This window comes from Mesoplodon mirus (genome assembly GCF_964341445.2).
Source record: "Mesoplodon mirus genome assembly, chromosome: X".
Taxonomy (NCBI): Eukaryota; Metazoa; Chordata; class Mammalia; order Artiodactyla; family Ziphiidae; genus Mesoplodon; species Mesoplodon mirus.
The window spans coordinates 21,048,293-21,065,037 of NC_138981.1; the positions used below are offsets into that span (position 1 = coordinate 21,048,293).

The 16,745-nt window shown below is 37.1% G+C and overlaps 1 protein-coding gene across 1 annotated transcript in view; it reads right to left on the reverse strand.

Moving 5' to 3' along the window:
* Nucleotides 1–409: 409 nt before the first annotated feature.
* LOC309796612 (uncharacterized protein) overlaps nucleotides 410–16,745 on the reverse strand; it is an 863,921-nt gene continuing 847,585 nt past the window's right edge. The window contains exon 10 of the mRNA XM_082609846.1: nucleotides 410–477. The gene's annotated coding sequence lies outside the window, so the exon portion shown is untranslated. The remainder of the gene's footprint in view (nucleotides 478–16,745) is intronic.

A 16,745-nucleotide genomic window follows, 5' to 3' on the forward strand; every position in this document is an offset into this window, starting at 1 on the left:
GTTCTTGGACTGACAGTCAGATCCTGTCTTGCCTGAGGCAAACAGATAATTAGCAATGGCCAGAGATATTTGGGCAACAACCTGTAGTGGAAAAGAAGGAAGGAACACCCAAAGGAAGTAAAAAGGTCCATTAAAAGTTTCTGGTTTATGAAAATACAAGTTACACGGCCTGGCATATCTAATTAGCTCCCATGGTGATAGACCTCATTACATTCTACATACTGTCTGAGGTCACCATACTTGACATTCAAAGAATTGTGAAAACTTCAAAGACAGCTTGTTTTACTTCCTTACCTTTGGCACACCGGTAGGCCTCCACAGAGAGCTGCCATTTTACATTCTCACAGGAAGCTGTACACCTTGAATACTTGCATTGTGGAAGTAAATGTCAAGGATGGACTTTGAACATGGCCACCAACCACTCCTATTCTGCTTGTTTCAGGTGAGGATGACCTCTTGCCTAGGGGATGGGTAGGTCTGTGGGAATATAAAGAATGAGTAGTCTTAGCCTTCTTTCTTTTACCAATTTTTCTGAGTACTACCTGATAAGTTTCAGGCTTTGTGCAAGGCATTGGGAAGAAAATGGTCAAGAAAGGGATAGGTCATGACACCCTGCCCCTTGTATACAAGTAGTAGCTTGGCTTTTTATGCACCCTTCCCACAAAGAAAGACAATACCTTAATTTAAGAAAACCCATAGCCTCCATCTTTCTAAAACCAGACACCTGCAAGGCCAGGATAGGCATTCCCATATTCCCTCTAGCATAATCAACACAGTTGTCTTTCCATTTGGTTTATCTCTGACAGTTTCTGGGAAACTTATAACCTTGGCAAAAGATAGGTCCTATTGTTCTATAGCCCCGCTTGGGAAGAAAGGAAGGGATAAAAGAGGGAGAAAGGGCTGAGGAAATAAAAAGTTGTATACACTAAAACAGACACACCAGATTCAAATTAATTTATTCATTTGGCAAATATTTATTGAGATCTAACTTTGTATCAGGCCCTGTTTTATCGTATGGATTTAGAAGTTAAAATAGGGGCTTCCCTGGTGGTGCAGTGGTTAAGAATCCTCCTGCCAATGCAGGGACACGGGTTCGAGCCCTGGTCCGGGAAGATCCCACATGCCTCAGAGCAACTAAGCCCCTGCGCCACAACTACTTAGCCTGTGCTCTAGAGCCCGTGAGCCTCAACTGCTGAAGCCCACACGCCTAGAGCCCGTGTTCTACAACAAGAGAAACCACCGCAATGAGAAGCCTGCACACCACAACAAACAGTAGCCCCCGCTCGCCGCAACTAGAGAAAGCCCGCATGCAGCAACAAAGACACAAATCAGCCAAAAATAAATAAATAAATTTAAAAAATAGTTAAGATAGACAAAAATCTCTGTCTTCATGGAGATTGCATTTGAATTGGGAAGAGGCAGATAATATAAAGACACATAGGTAAAATACACACTATGTAAGACAGTGATAAGGGCTTAAAAGGAAGACAAAGAAAGAGAGAAACAGGAAGTGTCGAGGAGAGGGAGGTGCAATTTTTTTATGTGTGTTCAAGAAAACTGTCAGGGAGAAGATGATATTTGAGTAATGTATGGAAGGAAGGGAAGCAATGCATGTAAATAATATAAATAGTTGGGAGTAAAATGCTCTAGGTAGTTTGATGAAACAAGTGCAAAGGCTCAGAGGTATTTTCAATGGATACTGAGTCAGTGTAACTATGTTAGAATGAGAGAAGGTGAGGAAAGTAGATGATGGAGTCAGACAGGAAATGAAAATCTAGATCATGTAGGGCCTTGTAGGTCCTTTTAAGTACTCTGACTCTAGGATAAGTGAGAGCCATTGAATCTCAAGAGTGACATGATCTATCTGGTTTACGTTTTAAGGGATTATCGTGTAAGGGTGGAAAGGCTAATGCAAATGAACATACTGGAAACTTGTGCCACAAGGACAATAACAAGAAGAAAAAGAAACATCTCATCATTTAAAATAGTGTTATTTAGGGCTTCCCTGGTGGCACAGTGGTTAAGAATCCACCTGCCAATGCAGGGGACACGGGTTCTAGCCCTGGCCCACATGCCGTGGAGCAACTAAGCCTGTGCGCCACAACTATTGAGCCTGCGCTCTAAAGCCCGTGAGCCACAACTACTGAGCCCACGTGCCACAACTACTGAAGTCTGCGTGCCTAGAGCCAGTGCTCCGCAACAAGAGGAGCCACCACAATGAGAAGCCCGCGCACTGCAATGAAGCGTAGCCCCCGCTCACCGCAACTAGAGAAAGCCCGCACACAGCAACGAAGACCCAACACGGCCATAAATAAATAAATAAATAAATTTATAAAAATAAATTAAAAAAATAAAAATAGTGTTATTTATGCTTTCTCAAGAGGACTGTAAAATTTTGACACCATTTACAAATCTCTGATGTCCAGAGAATGTTATTCTGGATTCCTAAGAGATAGAAAAATTAATGATCAATGAGCTCAAAATGGCTGAATTTCGACCCGTGGATAGCCTTTCCCAAGAAGCCACATCATTTTGTACCTCAGACTTAATTTGCTCCTTCAGCATATGATGAAGCACATCTTTAACAGGGTGTGACAACTGACAAGAGAATTAAACTGATGCAAATTAAAACTTTAACAATAACATTACATGGAGCTTAAAATCCTTTGCACTTTTGACACTGAATTTATGCTAGCTACTAAAAATCACTAGACTAAAAGGTCCTTACAGAACTACCAGTCAAGGACAATCCATTGTCTTTACAAGAAAAATAATACAGAAATTCTCAGTATCAGTAATAGACAGAGTTGATGAGCTGAGGATAGAAGCTTTATATCTCTTTAATCAAACCACAGGATAAAGTTTAAAATTACAGTTCATTACTAGGGAAGACAGCAATTCTGATTGAATCTGGAATAAAGCACATATATGGCTTTTATATTATCTAAGGAATACATCTATGACTTGCCTTTACCTTGTTATCCATGAAGAATTTAGAGCTTATCTCCTTCAAAACAGAACAATGAACAATAACTAGTATTAGGAGCTGAAATGTTACATGTAAGGCAATGTTCTCTTTCACTCCCTATTTTAGTGCAGTTGTAACAAACCTGCCAATGGTCAACCTGTTGCCATATTTGAATCAGTATTGCACATTTAAATTACTTTCTCATTTTGTTATTAATGCTAAACTTATCACTGTGGCTTTCATCAATCTATAGCAAAATGCAGGGCTAAGACAGAGGTACCAAGGTACTAATAGGAGAGCTATTATTTTGGCTGAGCTCCGCATTCCTACTTCCAACTATCTAATGGACACTTTCACGTAGAATTCTCACAAGTATCTCAACTCAACAGCATATCCAAAAGTCCCCTAGTTCCAGTTAATGGGATTGCCAATCTCAAATATCAAAATTAGCATCACCTTTCTTACCCTCACAACCAATGAGTCATTATATTCTGTCAATTCCATCTCAAAAATATCTTTTAAATTCCTGCTGGCTCCATAATGACTCATCAAGATAATGGTAAAGCATATTTTTTACTTCCTTGTCCGTATTTCAGAAGTTACTGCTTTTATAGCCACACATTTGATTATGTTACTTTTCCTCTCAGAAACTTTGTCTGTGTTCATCGCCTTAATAATAGAATCTGTTTTCCTTAATCTTGGGTTCAAAACTCTCTAGAACTTGACCCCAAAGACGTTTCCATCCTTTATGTCTGTCCTGGGTAAACGATACCCAGACACCCTCATTTTTTCCCAGAATAGTTCTTCAATCTTCTTTCCCTTACTTAACCCTGAAGCTTCTCTAAAAATTCATTTCAGTAAAGGGCCAGATAGTAAATATTTTAGGCTCTGTGGGCCATGTGGTCTCCATCGCAATTACTCAGCTCTGCCCCTGTGGCATGAAAGCAGCCAAAGATAATACATAAACAAATTAGCATGGCTGTATCCCAATAAAACTTTAATTACAAAAGCGGGCACAGGCTAGAATTAGGCCTGTGGGTCCTGATTTGCTGGCCAATGACCTAGATCATAGTACAAAGTGACAATTCTTTTATCAAGCAAGCATCAAATGACCATTCTATTGCTCACAAACCATGAGAAGTTACAAAATATCTAATACTTTGAAAATTTCAAACATATTTTAGAATGTGTACATTTACTTTCATTAAAAATAGAAACAAACAAACAAAAAAATAGAAACAAGAAGATAGGGAGGAAAGTACATCCAACATTGTTAGTGACTATGCATCTGGAAATTTCTTTTCCCCAAACTGTACAGAAAGCTATTTCTCAGAAATATTTAACAAAATATAAGGCAGGTTAAGAGATTAATTTGCCAGTAAACATATTTCAATTCAACTTGGAATCCATGATGGTAGTTGTGGTCCCTGAGGTTCTCTGTTACATTTCTGTACATATATTCTTTGATTTATAGCTCCCTAAATTTTCTCTCCTATACCCTTTTAATTGGTTTACTGGGTTGCAAAGGATTTTAGTTTGTATACACAAATACATTTGCCATTGTTTGTATTGCTCTTAATAATCTGTGAATTTCTATAGCCTACACATTATATGAATTTTACAATTTAAAAATGATGTGTGGAGAAACCAAGTAATCAGAAGAGCACAAACAACTTTGTAAAAGAGGAAAAAAGTTGGATGATTTATGCTATCTGATTTCAAGATTTACTCTCAAGTTACAGTAGCTAAGACTTGCAGTATTGTTGTAATGTTAGACAAACAAATAAACAGAGAGTACAGAAATAGACCTACACATATATGATAAATAGATTTTTGACAAAGATGCAAAGGTAATTCAATGGATAAGTGATAATATTTTCAACAAATGGATGAATGGTGTAGGAATAATTGGACATTTGTAAGACAAAGAGAGAAAGAAAGGAAAGAAGGAAGGAAGGAGGAGAGGGAGGGAGGGAGGAAGAAGGAAGCAAAGAGAGAGAAAGAGGAACCTCAGCTCTTTTCTCATACAAGATACAAAAATTAACTTGTAACACTTCAGTATGAAACTTCCACATGAAAACATAGAAGACATTTTTCTGCCTTTGAGTTAGGCAAAGATCTGTTATATAAAATATAAAAATAACAAAACAAAATTAAAATTGATCAACTGAACATCATAAAATTAAAAATATCTGTTCTTTGAAAGCCATTTCTTAATTCTCTGAAAGAATTAAGAAATAGATAGGGAGAAAATATTTACAAACACCTATCTGACAAAAGACATATCCAGAATATATAAAGAACTCTCTCAACTCAATAATAAGAAAATAAATAATGATTTAAAATGTCTGAAAATTTGAATAAACATTTCATGGAAGAAGAGATATGGATAAGAAATAAGCATATGCAACATTAGTCATTAGGGAAATGCAAAACACAACCACAATGTGATACCATTACAGTCCTATCAGAATGGCTAAAATTCATACAGAACAAAACAACCCAACAAAACCTGTCAATGCCAAGTGCTGATGGAAATGTGGAGCAACTAGAATTTTCTAGATGTGGAGCAATAGGAACTCTCATACTTTGCTAACAGGAATGCAAAATGGTACAACTACTTTAGAAAACAGATTGGCAGTTTCTTACTTCTAGGTATTTACCCAAAAAAGTGAAAATATGTGTCTACACAAAGATTTGTATGCAAATGTCTACAACAGTTTTATTCATAACCGCAAAATATTGGAAACAATTCAAAAGTCTATCAGTCAATGAATGGATATATTCATGCAATGGAATAATAGCAATAAAAAGGAATGAACTACTGATACATGCAACAACATGGGTGGATGTCAAAAGCATTCTACTAAGTGAAAATACAAAAGGCTATATATATAACTATGATTCCATTTATATGACATTTTGGTAAAGGTGAAGATATGAAGACAGAAATCAGATCAGTGGTTGCCTCGGGCTGCAGGTGGGAGGAGGGAACTGAGTACAAAAGAAGATAAGAGAACTTCTTAGGAGTGATGAAAATATTCCATACCTGGAACGTGGTGGTGGTTACACAATGAATATGTTTGTCAAAACTCACTGAACTGTTTATCTAAAAAAGGATGAGTTTTACTGTATATAAATTATACCTCAATAAACCCAACTTTAAAAAGATGATATTACTCTGAGGAACACTCTATCCCTAAACCTTTATGAATTTCCTCTGAATTTTTATACATTCATGAGTCTCTTTCTTGAGCACCTAATCTATGCATGGTTTCATTCTATATCCATGCTTCAGTGATCAGACACAGTTTTCCTCCATTAATTTTTCTTTCATTGTAGTATCCTGAATCATTTTTTTGAAATTTCTTCCCATGAGTGAACTCAGAAATTTACATATTTACTTTCTTGGTAAGTTCTAAATTCAGAGTTTGATGAGAGTCTGCTTTCCAAGTCTGTACCTGAGCATTAAAGTAAATGGTTCATGTCTTAAAACTCCCTAACTCTCATACATCCTGAAGCCTTACTGCAGAATTGCATTCTTCAACCATGCCCCCAGTTAATAAAGTGCTTTTGGCACTTCAGTTATTAAAATACATGGGTTTGAGGAGGATTTAAAATAGACTTTGCTAATATTTAAAATTCCCCTTTATATTTAATAATCCAAGTTCAATGATATTGTTGGCTATTGAAAAATTCAAGTAAACTTGAGGACCCCAAATCTGGTATCTCTCCCTTCAGTGAAGAATTCTAAATGACAGTTATAGGCAGAAGGGTTTACAATGTCTCACAACTTCTTTAGAACAGAGCATTGTTAACAAGGACATTACTTCAGAAATAAAGGAGACAAAGCTTGTTATTGTGCATTGAAAATATTTGCATTCCGTCCAGGTTACAGTTCAGGATTAAAGAACTTTGGCAATGACATTACCCTTTCCAAACCTGAACCTAATTTACCAAGCAGTTAGAGTGACAAAGTAGAAAGCATAGGATTTGTAGTTCATTTGCTCTGTCCACAGATCTGGGTCTCTGTGTAAAGTCTGCAAAATTAAAAGCACAATCAAAGTAGATGTTTAAAGAGTAATGGTGCATGCTATATCTCTGAGATGCCACATAAAATCAAGGCCCTTGGGAAAGTTGTTAAGTAAGGAGTATTGATTTAAATTACTTAACAATAGCAAGAGTAAACACACTTTTGCCTCGAAGATTTTTCTTTCTTTTTAAAATAAAAAGTCAGTGATTTGCCAACAGACAACGTTCATTCCAAAAACTTAAGTGTCAACAGTATCAACGGCATAAACATGAATGTAATACATCTTTCAGAAAGTAAATGTTTCCAAAAACTTTGTGACATACACTTTCTGGAATAGTTATGATTTTGTCTGAGATATATATAGATACACACATACACATATTTAATCACTTATGGGACTCCTGAAAAAAAACAGTAACTCTAAGACATTTTTGCCAAAATGAAATATGAATAATGAATAGTACACTCTTATTGAGGAACTTTTATTGTAGATTAATATTAACCAGAAGTATGTCATAATTAGAAAACAAGGAGAAACAAAAAAATAATTTGTAGTTCAACGATTAGATATAGCCATTTATTTCTTCATTAATTCTGCAAATACCTACTGAATGTGTTCTATGTGCCAGGCAGTGTTTTAGGCACTGCAGGTTCAGCAGTAAACAAAATATATTCAAAATTTCCTGTCCTTATGGGGTTTACAGCAACCTTTACCATTTTGTTGTATAGCCTTCAAGAATTCAGATATATATCAATATATATATATTACACACACACATACATACATACACACACAAAGAAAAAAGCATAGTGTTATTCTGTAGGTATTATTTGTAACCTGCTTTTTAAGACTACACATGAATGTGATCTTTTAAAAAATTTTTTACTGTGGTAAAATCACTTAACATGAGATCTGCCCTCCTGACAAAATTTTAAGTGTACAATACAGTAATGTTAACTACAGGCACTATATTGTACAGCAGGTCTCTAGAATGTATTCATCTTACATAACTGAAACTTTATACCATTGATTAGCAACTTCTTTTCTTACCACCAAATATACACTGATACCTTTTTTTTCAGTGACTTCATTATATACCATTGTATGGGTCGTCCTAAATTATTTAACAATCCCCTCTCATTGGACATTTAGTTTGTTTCATTTTTTTACATTATAAATGGTGCTATGGTAATACGTAAGCATGACTATTATAGTATATATTATAATTATATACATATATACACACGTCCAATTTTTTTTATCATGTTCAATTCCTAGAAGTGAAAATTTTGTTTCATAGGGTATTAACAATTTTAAGGCCTGTATGACTTTTCTCTATGATTTGTTCTTTTCTGAAATAGAAAAGCAGAAAGCAAAGTATAGCATTTGTGCTTCATTCAAGGTGTGAAAACTCTAAACAGTATGCCTAGAGTAGTGTTTATCCTCTGAGGTTGTCGTGATGATGCCAGTGTCTTAGAATACCAGCACGACGATCAAAAGGGTAGATCAGGAATGAAAACCAGTGGTTTTGAGATTCTTTTCCACAAGGATAACCAAGCTTTAGATTAAAAAACCAAATTAATTGATATGTTTTGAACATTTCAATGTACATTTCAGACAAAACTTCATTAGACTTCCATTGCAAGTAATAGCCTTGAATCCCTCTTTGCTGTAACAGCAGGGAAGCATCCCAGCTTTCAGAGTTAGTTTTCCTATAATCATTCTTAAAATGCCTATAAACCATTTTATTATTCAAAGTATTTATAAAACATAAACTATAATCTCAAATTTTAAAAATGACATGACCTTTTTCTTTAGGACATCTGATCTTCTAAATACCTCTGGAAAGCTTAGAATAAAATTTGGTTGCTCTAACATAATGTTTTATTCTGCCTACAAGATGTACACTTATTATATATGATTTTAAGAGCCAAATTGATCAATATTTTTTTTTGTTAAATTTTCTAGCTCCTCATTCATAAATTCTGTATGTCACTTATGGGAAAATACGTCGCTAATCATATAAAATCAACAAATACAGGTTTATGGTAAGAAACTAAGATATACCAAAGTAGAAAGGCAAATTTGAGAAAAGTTTGATTTCATATGACAGTTAAATACATTAAAAAAAACCATTTATAATTTAATAGATTTCTTTCTGAATACAAATTTGTAGTAAGAAATCAGCTACAATCAATGATATGAATAAATTATTCTACTTGTTTTAATTCAACATGATAAAATGGAAATGTGAGAATTATAGTGATCCTTAAATTCAACTTGATCTTTCAAGGTGTTCAGCATTCCCTGATTCCTCACCTAGGTCACAGCAGGGGAGAGATAGGATGAATCCTTGCACAGATGTAACTGCCTGTCTAGTATTCCTCTAGTTTATAGCATTGTTTGTTCCATATCCTATGGATTTATGTAGATTTTGTAACGCGCAGTTCCTCATCTAAGAGCTGGTTGCCAAGTAACATCAGAAGGATTCCAGGACCAAAAGCATTCCATCTTCACAGAGAATTAATTTTTGCCTAATAAGACTTAAGACTTAACAGCTACTCTACCAAGCTGCACAAAAATGAGGTTTGCGAGAGACATCCTTGAAAATATTTAGGGATTTTTAAAATTATTATTATTGTATTATTATTATTATTATTATTGGGTGCCGAGAACTACTCTAGGGATACCTGCAGGGAAGAAACCTCTAGGATTCTTTTTTTTTTTTTTTTTTTTTGCGGTACGCGGGCCTCTCACTGTTGTGGCCTCTCCCGCTGCGGAGCACAGGCTCCGGACGCGCAGGCTCAGCGGCCATGGCTCACGGGTCCAGCCGCTCCACGGCATGTGGGATCTTCCCAGACCGGGGCACGAACCCGTGTCCCCTGCATCGGCAGGCAGACTCTCAACCGCTGTGCCACCAGGGAAGCCCCTCTAGGATTCTTTTTCATAGTGTGGGCTCTCTTCAATTCCACTCTCCTTGTGGCTCTACTTTTGTTGGGCTTTATAAAATAATCAAAGTAAAATGAAAAGTATGCAACAGTATTTGTGTAGTTTTAATTACATCTCTGTTACTATGATTGAAATTGAGAACTTTTTACAAGGTAAGGGTCATTTGTGTTTCTTTTTCCGTGAACTATTGCTCATATGTTTTGCTCTTTTTTTAAAAAAAGTCAGACTGTTGATATTTTTCCAATTTTTAGAAACTCTTTAAATGTGAGAGATATAATTTATGATATTATTTATACATATTTTTCCCAGTTTGTAGTTTGCTTGTGGTATTTTATTTTTCTGTTCAACAGCTTTATAAAATATTTATCTATATATCTATATCTCTATCTTTCTAATCAAATTATCAGTCTTTCCTTTTATTGCTTCTGTTTTTTTTTTTTGCGGTACGCGGGCCTCTCACTGTTGTGGCCTCTCCCGTTGGGGAGCACAGGCTCCGGACGCACAGGCTCAGCGGCCATGGCTCACGGGCCCAGCCGCTCCGCGGCATGTAGGATCCTCCCGGACCGGGGCACGAACCCGTGTCCCCTGCATCGGCAGGCGGACTCTCAACCACTGCGCCACCAGGGAAGCCCTGCTTCTGTATTTTTAATCACTGGAAATGTCACAGGTTTGGTTTCCCAGGAAGCTGACTCTGAGATGGAAACTATAGTGCTGGACTTTTATTAAAGAATCTGTCTTAGTCAGCTCTGGCTGCTACAATAAATACCATAGAAGGGGTGGCTTAAATAACAAATCGTTGTTTCTCACAGTTCTGGAAGCTGAGAAATCCAAGACCAAGATGCCAGCAGACTTGGTTCTTGGTGAGAGTCCTATACCTGGCTTCCACATGGTTTCCATCTCTCTGTACTCACATGACCTCTTTGTATGCATGCAGAGAGAGAGCTCTGGTCTATCTTCCTCTTCTTATAATGACACTAATACCATTATGGGGCTCCACTCTTAAGACCTCATTTAAGCCTAAGTATTCCCCAGAGCCTCAATCTCCTAATACCATAATCTTGGAGGTTAGGGATTCAACATATGAATCATAGAAGGAACACAAGCATTCAGTCCATAACAGAATCCTTGGGAGTAACAGGTGTGGATCAAAGGACTCCCAACACTAGGGTAATAAGCTCTTTATTCCTGAAGAGGATCTAGGTGGCACATCAAAGCATTTACCATGGGAAATTCTCTCCACTCCAAGAAATGAAACAAAGGGATAAAACAACACAGCTAATAAGGTATCCATCTATGGCTTCTTATACTACTTGAATAGTTTTATTTGGTACATTAAATCTCTGATCCATTTGAAATGGTGTGACAAACTGAGCCAATGTTATCTTTTCATACTTTCAGTGGTCCCAGTAATATATTAAAAAGATGATTTGAAAAGTTATCCATTATTCTAAAAGTCTAAATTTCCATATATGTTTAAGTCTGTTTCTGGATTTCTTTTTTGTTCTATTAATATACCCGCTCATGTGCTAATACCACATCATTTTAATTATTTAGGTGTTGTAATGTGTTTTAAACCTTTCACTAGCCATTTCTTTTTTTTACTTTTAAGGTTTTCCCAGATATTTTTCCTAGATAAACTTTATAACTAACTTGTATAACTATAGAAAAATTGTATTTTATTTGGATTTCATTAGATTCATAGATTAACTTAGGGAAACCTGACATAAATCAACTTTGGAAAAGCTGATATCTTTATTATGTTGTGTTCTCTTTTCAATGAAGATGATATATCCTTCTAAATGCTCAGATCTATTATGTCTTTCAAGAATATTTTATAGTCTATAAGGGTTTTGTGCCCCTTTTTTGTTATGTTTATGCTTAGGTTTAAAAAAATTTTTTGACTTCCTATTATAAATGGAATCTCCTCTTACACTATTTTCTAACTGGTTGTCGTTCAGGTTCCCTGTTTTATTAAGTAATTAATAATTTAAATCTACTTTAAAATTATTTTAGTTCTTTAAAAATTTTATACTATTGATATAAAAAATCTCCAACATATACAAAATTGAGAAAAGTGAATGATAAATCCCCATGTGCCCATTACTAGATGCGACAATTATCACTTCATTACTAATCTCATTTCATCTAAAACCCAACCTACTTCCTCTCTCCTAGATTATATTGAAGCAAATCCAAGGTATCATATCATGTAATCTCTATGTATTTCAGTATATATTTCCAAAAGATAAGTACTCTTTTTAAAACATAGCTTCAATGCTATTAGTCCACCAAAAGCCCCCAACTATAATAATTCCATATTATCATATTATCATCAAATATTTAGTCAATGATTAAACTTCTCCAATTATCTCATCAATTTTTTGGAAGTTTGTTTATGCCAATCAGTATACAATGTCCACACATTGCAATTGATTGATATATTTCATTTAATCTATAGGTTACCTCTCCATCTCTTTTTTTTCCTTTGCACTTTATTTCTTGAAGAAACTGGATCATCTGTTCTGTATAGTTTTTCATAGTTTTGCTGAATGCATTCCTGTAGTATTTTTAAGCATGTTCCTCTCTTCATTGAATTTCATGTAAATTAGTAGTGTGAACAAGAGGCTTCATTAGACTCAGATTTGATTTTTTTTTTTTTTGGTTAAGAATATTTCCTAAGTGCTATAGTGAATTTCCATGAGGGAGCACATAAGGTCTGACTGTATCCGTTTTAAATCTAATAATTCATTAGACTTTGCCACTTGATAATATTCTACTTTTACCACTCTTTTATTTATTAGCTAAAACTCTTCTATAAAGAGTAACTTTTCTTTATCATCTATTTGATTACACTGAAATACAGTTCATAGAGGAATGGTAGAATAAACGCTTGATTCTTCTTCTTTATAACAGCTTTTAAAGTTATGTGTTATATTTGTAGTATGCTCCAAAGGTGACCAATAAGCTTTTCTTATTATCATTATGGATTCATGTATTAAACATATTTGATGTATTTAAATCCTTTGTAAATTTTCCCATTTTGGGTGGTCAGTGGGAGACTCTTCAAGTTAGCTCTTTTTGATATGATCCTAAGAGTGATGATAGCGTCCTTGTTTTCTGCCTGGAAAATATATTCCTTACTGTCTTTTACATTCCCTGTCCCAAACCAGGGATCAAGCACTTCTCCCAGAAGCCCTGGTTCCTTTAGTAGGAAGTAGTATTTTAAGATCATAATCTAGGTACATAAAGTCTCTTTGTTATTAGTTTTTCATTGTTCCTACACCCTTTCTTGTTGCAGAGCTAGGAAATGTTTTTTTGCTGTTGTTAAGATGAAATAGATCTTGCACACACACAGATTAATTCTAATTCAGATATAGCACTGAAGATTTTTTTTTTTTGCGGTACACGGGCCTCTCACTGCTGCGGCCCCTCCCGCCACGGAGCACAGGCTCCGGACGCCCAGGCCCAGCGGCCACGGCTCACGGGCCCAGCCGCTCCGTGGCATGTGGGATCCCCCCAGACTGGGGCACGAACCTGCATCCCCTGTATCAGCAGGCGGACTCCCAACCACTGTGCCACCAGGGAAGCCCAGCACTGAAGATTTTTATTTAACCTCATCGCACTTACCTGTGCTTCTCCTTTTTCACGTAACAGGTATCTGGGTTCTCAATGACATCAATATAATTATTAATTTGCTTTATCCCAAAACATACATGACAGTTTCAGGATGATACTAAAAACATTATCATCAACACCATTACATTCATTTCTTTCATCTTGTTTTGATGTTTACGTATTACCTTTTAAAACAGTTCTTTATAATTATGCAGAATATTTACATGGTTCCAAAATCAAACCTACAAAATAAGAAGTCTAGCCAGCTTCTACCATGTCTATTTTCTCCCCTTTCCTCCTATAAATATTTAGATACATAATTTGAGAGAAAAGCTAGAAGGGAACTAAAGGGGAAAAAACTTGGACTCAGAGGTTAAAGTTCAATCTTTGCATGAAAGTTGTGTAACAGGAGTTGGAAATATTCATGTTAGGAAGTTAGAAGAGAAAGTGGAATCATTTAAAATATTTCATTGAATTGGCTAAAAGAGGACAATGATGGAGAATTGTTTAAATGAATATTAGAAAAGAGTGTGCAAGAGGAAACGGTCAACAATGCCAAAGTCAGCAGAAAATCTTGGTAAAAGTTGACAGAGGTAAAGCTATTGGATTTCTCAATAATAAGGCCTTTTAAAAAAATTTCAGAGAGATAAGTTTCTTTGAAGGAGCAAAGCAGAGTTTCAAAGAGCAATAAGGGAATGAATGGAAAGGAAATAGAGAAAGGCAGCCTAAAAACTTACTTGTGATGCTGGAAGTTTGAAAGGTAGGAACACACAGGGCTATTGCTAGCTTGAGAAATACAGTCAAATGGAGATTCTTTATTTTCCCAATAATAAAAATCTTAAAGTCAAAGAGGGAGCTATCAGAAGGAGAAGCTAGAATGAGTGAGGTAGGAGGTAGATGGGCCCCTGGGCAGAGCAGCCGGAGTGTGTCAAGTGGAGTAGATTGGAGCTTTGTTTTCCCTGACACTCCAAAGACAAAGTTAATGGCAGGAGCTGAGCTCTGCTGGAGTAAAGAGGTAAGAGGACCACACCTGTCACTCCTGAGGTCAAGGAAACCTCCCGACTGCACATGAACAGAAAGGCTCCTCGGGGGTCAAAAAGGGAGGGGGCGTCGCCCCACAATAAGTGTGGAATACTCCCTTTAGCCTTTGCGCTGGAATCCATCTTGGCAAAACGATGTGCATGCATATTGGGAGGGACTTGGACAGGTCAGGCGTGGACAAGAAGCGAGATAATTTGCCAGAGGAGAACAAAGACCCAGAAGACCTGCCCCATATAAGTGATTTATTTTTTATAAATGTATTTATCTATCCACTTATTTATTTTTGGCTGTGTTGTGTCTTTGTTGCTGTGCATGGGCTTTCTCTAGTTGCAGTGAGCGGGGGGCTACTCTTCGTTGCGGTGTGTGGGCTTCTCATTGCGGTGCCTTCTCTTGTGGCAAGCGGGGGCTACTCTTCATTGCAGTGCACGGGCTTCTCGTTGCAGTGGCTTCTCTTGTTGCAGAGCATGGGCTCTAGGTGCGTGGGCTTCAGTAGTTGTGGCACGAGGGCTCAGTAGTTGTGGCTCGCGGGCTCTAGAGCGCAGACTTAGTAGATGTGGCGCACGGGCTTAGTTGCTCTGCGGCACGTGGGACCTTCCCAGACCAGGGCTCGAACCTGTGTTCCCTGCGTTGGCAGGTGGATTCTTAACCACTGCACCACCAGGGAAGCCCCATATAAGTGATTTAAATCACCTTGCTGGCACGCCCCTCCTCATTAGGGAGGACAACAACACCCTTTCTCTACGGGTGTGTATTTCTGCCTTGCTTCTGTCTTAAAGAAACTACTTCTCTGTATGTTCTCCCACCTGTTGTGCTGTGCTAATAATAATAAACTGTGTACCTGTTTTTATAGTTTTTGCCTCCTTGAAACATCCTTGCTTTCAAATGGGGGCAAGAGCCAGGGCAACTTTGCTTCTAGCCTCTAACTCCTGGTGGACTGGCAGCTAGGATTCCTGGTTTTCATCCAGGCTACTCAGGTTCAATTCCTGAGCAGGGAACAAAGATCCTGCTTCAAGACTGCTCACTGCTGTCTCTCAGAGAACATGAGAACGTGGAAACGCTGGAACAAATCTCTCAAGAGTAAGGAAGGAATGAATCTAAGGCTAGAGAACAGCCAGCAATTCACCCTCCATGCACAGAGACCAGGGCCCTAAGTGAGAATTTTGGGACATGCAGCTTATTCCAAGGAAGCATGTAATAAATCCAGACTTCTGAGTTTTTCCACACCAAAGTTGAATACTTCCACAGAGGCTGATTCCATTCCTCACTTAGATCCCTGGAAATAAAAACATCCCATGGCAGGCTTATTCCCCTGAGCTAGGATTCCCTAAAACAAAATTACTTGAGTTCACTGCTAGTTTATTCTGAGCAAACAACCCACACTTTCTAGTCTACTCCTAATACACTGCACGTGATTGTTTTGGAAGCCTTGAAATCAGCTCAACTTGGAATGGTCACATCTTTGTTATCCTTGGTCACTGTCTAGGTTGGACAACCCTTGGATCATCCAAATTCTTTCAAACTCATTTCCATATTGCTCCATATAAGCCTATCTTGACCATAAGACCATATCCCCACATTTCTTCTTCCTCTTAAACCTTCCTACTGTGTCCTATGGTAACTCTTATTTCATGGTAAACTATCTTATATCTCAGCCTCTTCATCAGATGTTCCTCCTACCTCCTATCCCAAATCTGTATTCACCACTGCTATTTCTAAACCATTATTTGTTTTCTTTCTGACAACTGTTCTTTTGAGACATATACTGTCCCACTGAATCTGTCATTCATTAATGTCTCATCTTGTGTCAGTTTCTCAGCTTGGTTTGTCAGTCACTTGACAGGGTCAAGAAGGAAAAAAAAAAAAAGGATGTACAGCAGTTAAGTTGCTAAGGAAGAGCACGGAGTGTCTGCAGAGCAGAATTAGACCAGACACAGGAAAGGTGGACTGAGAGGGTAGGCAGAATGTGTGAGCCACATAAAATCCTTAAATAATGGATAAGGTACGTGGTATGTCGGGGCTGGCTCATACTAGTTTACAAGAGCCAGTTGTTAAATTTTCAGGAATTTTGCAAGCTCTTACGTTGATAGCTTGAAATGGGACATCATGGGAGTATTTATACCATGAAAATCTGCAAATGC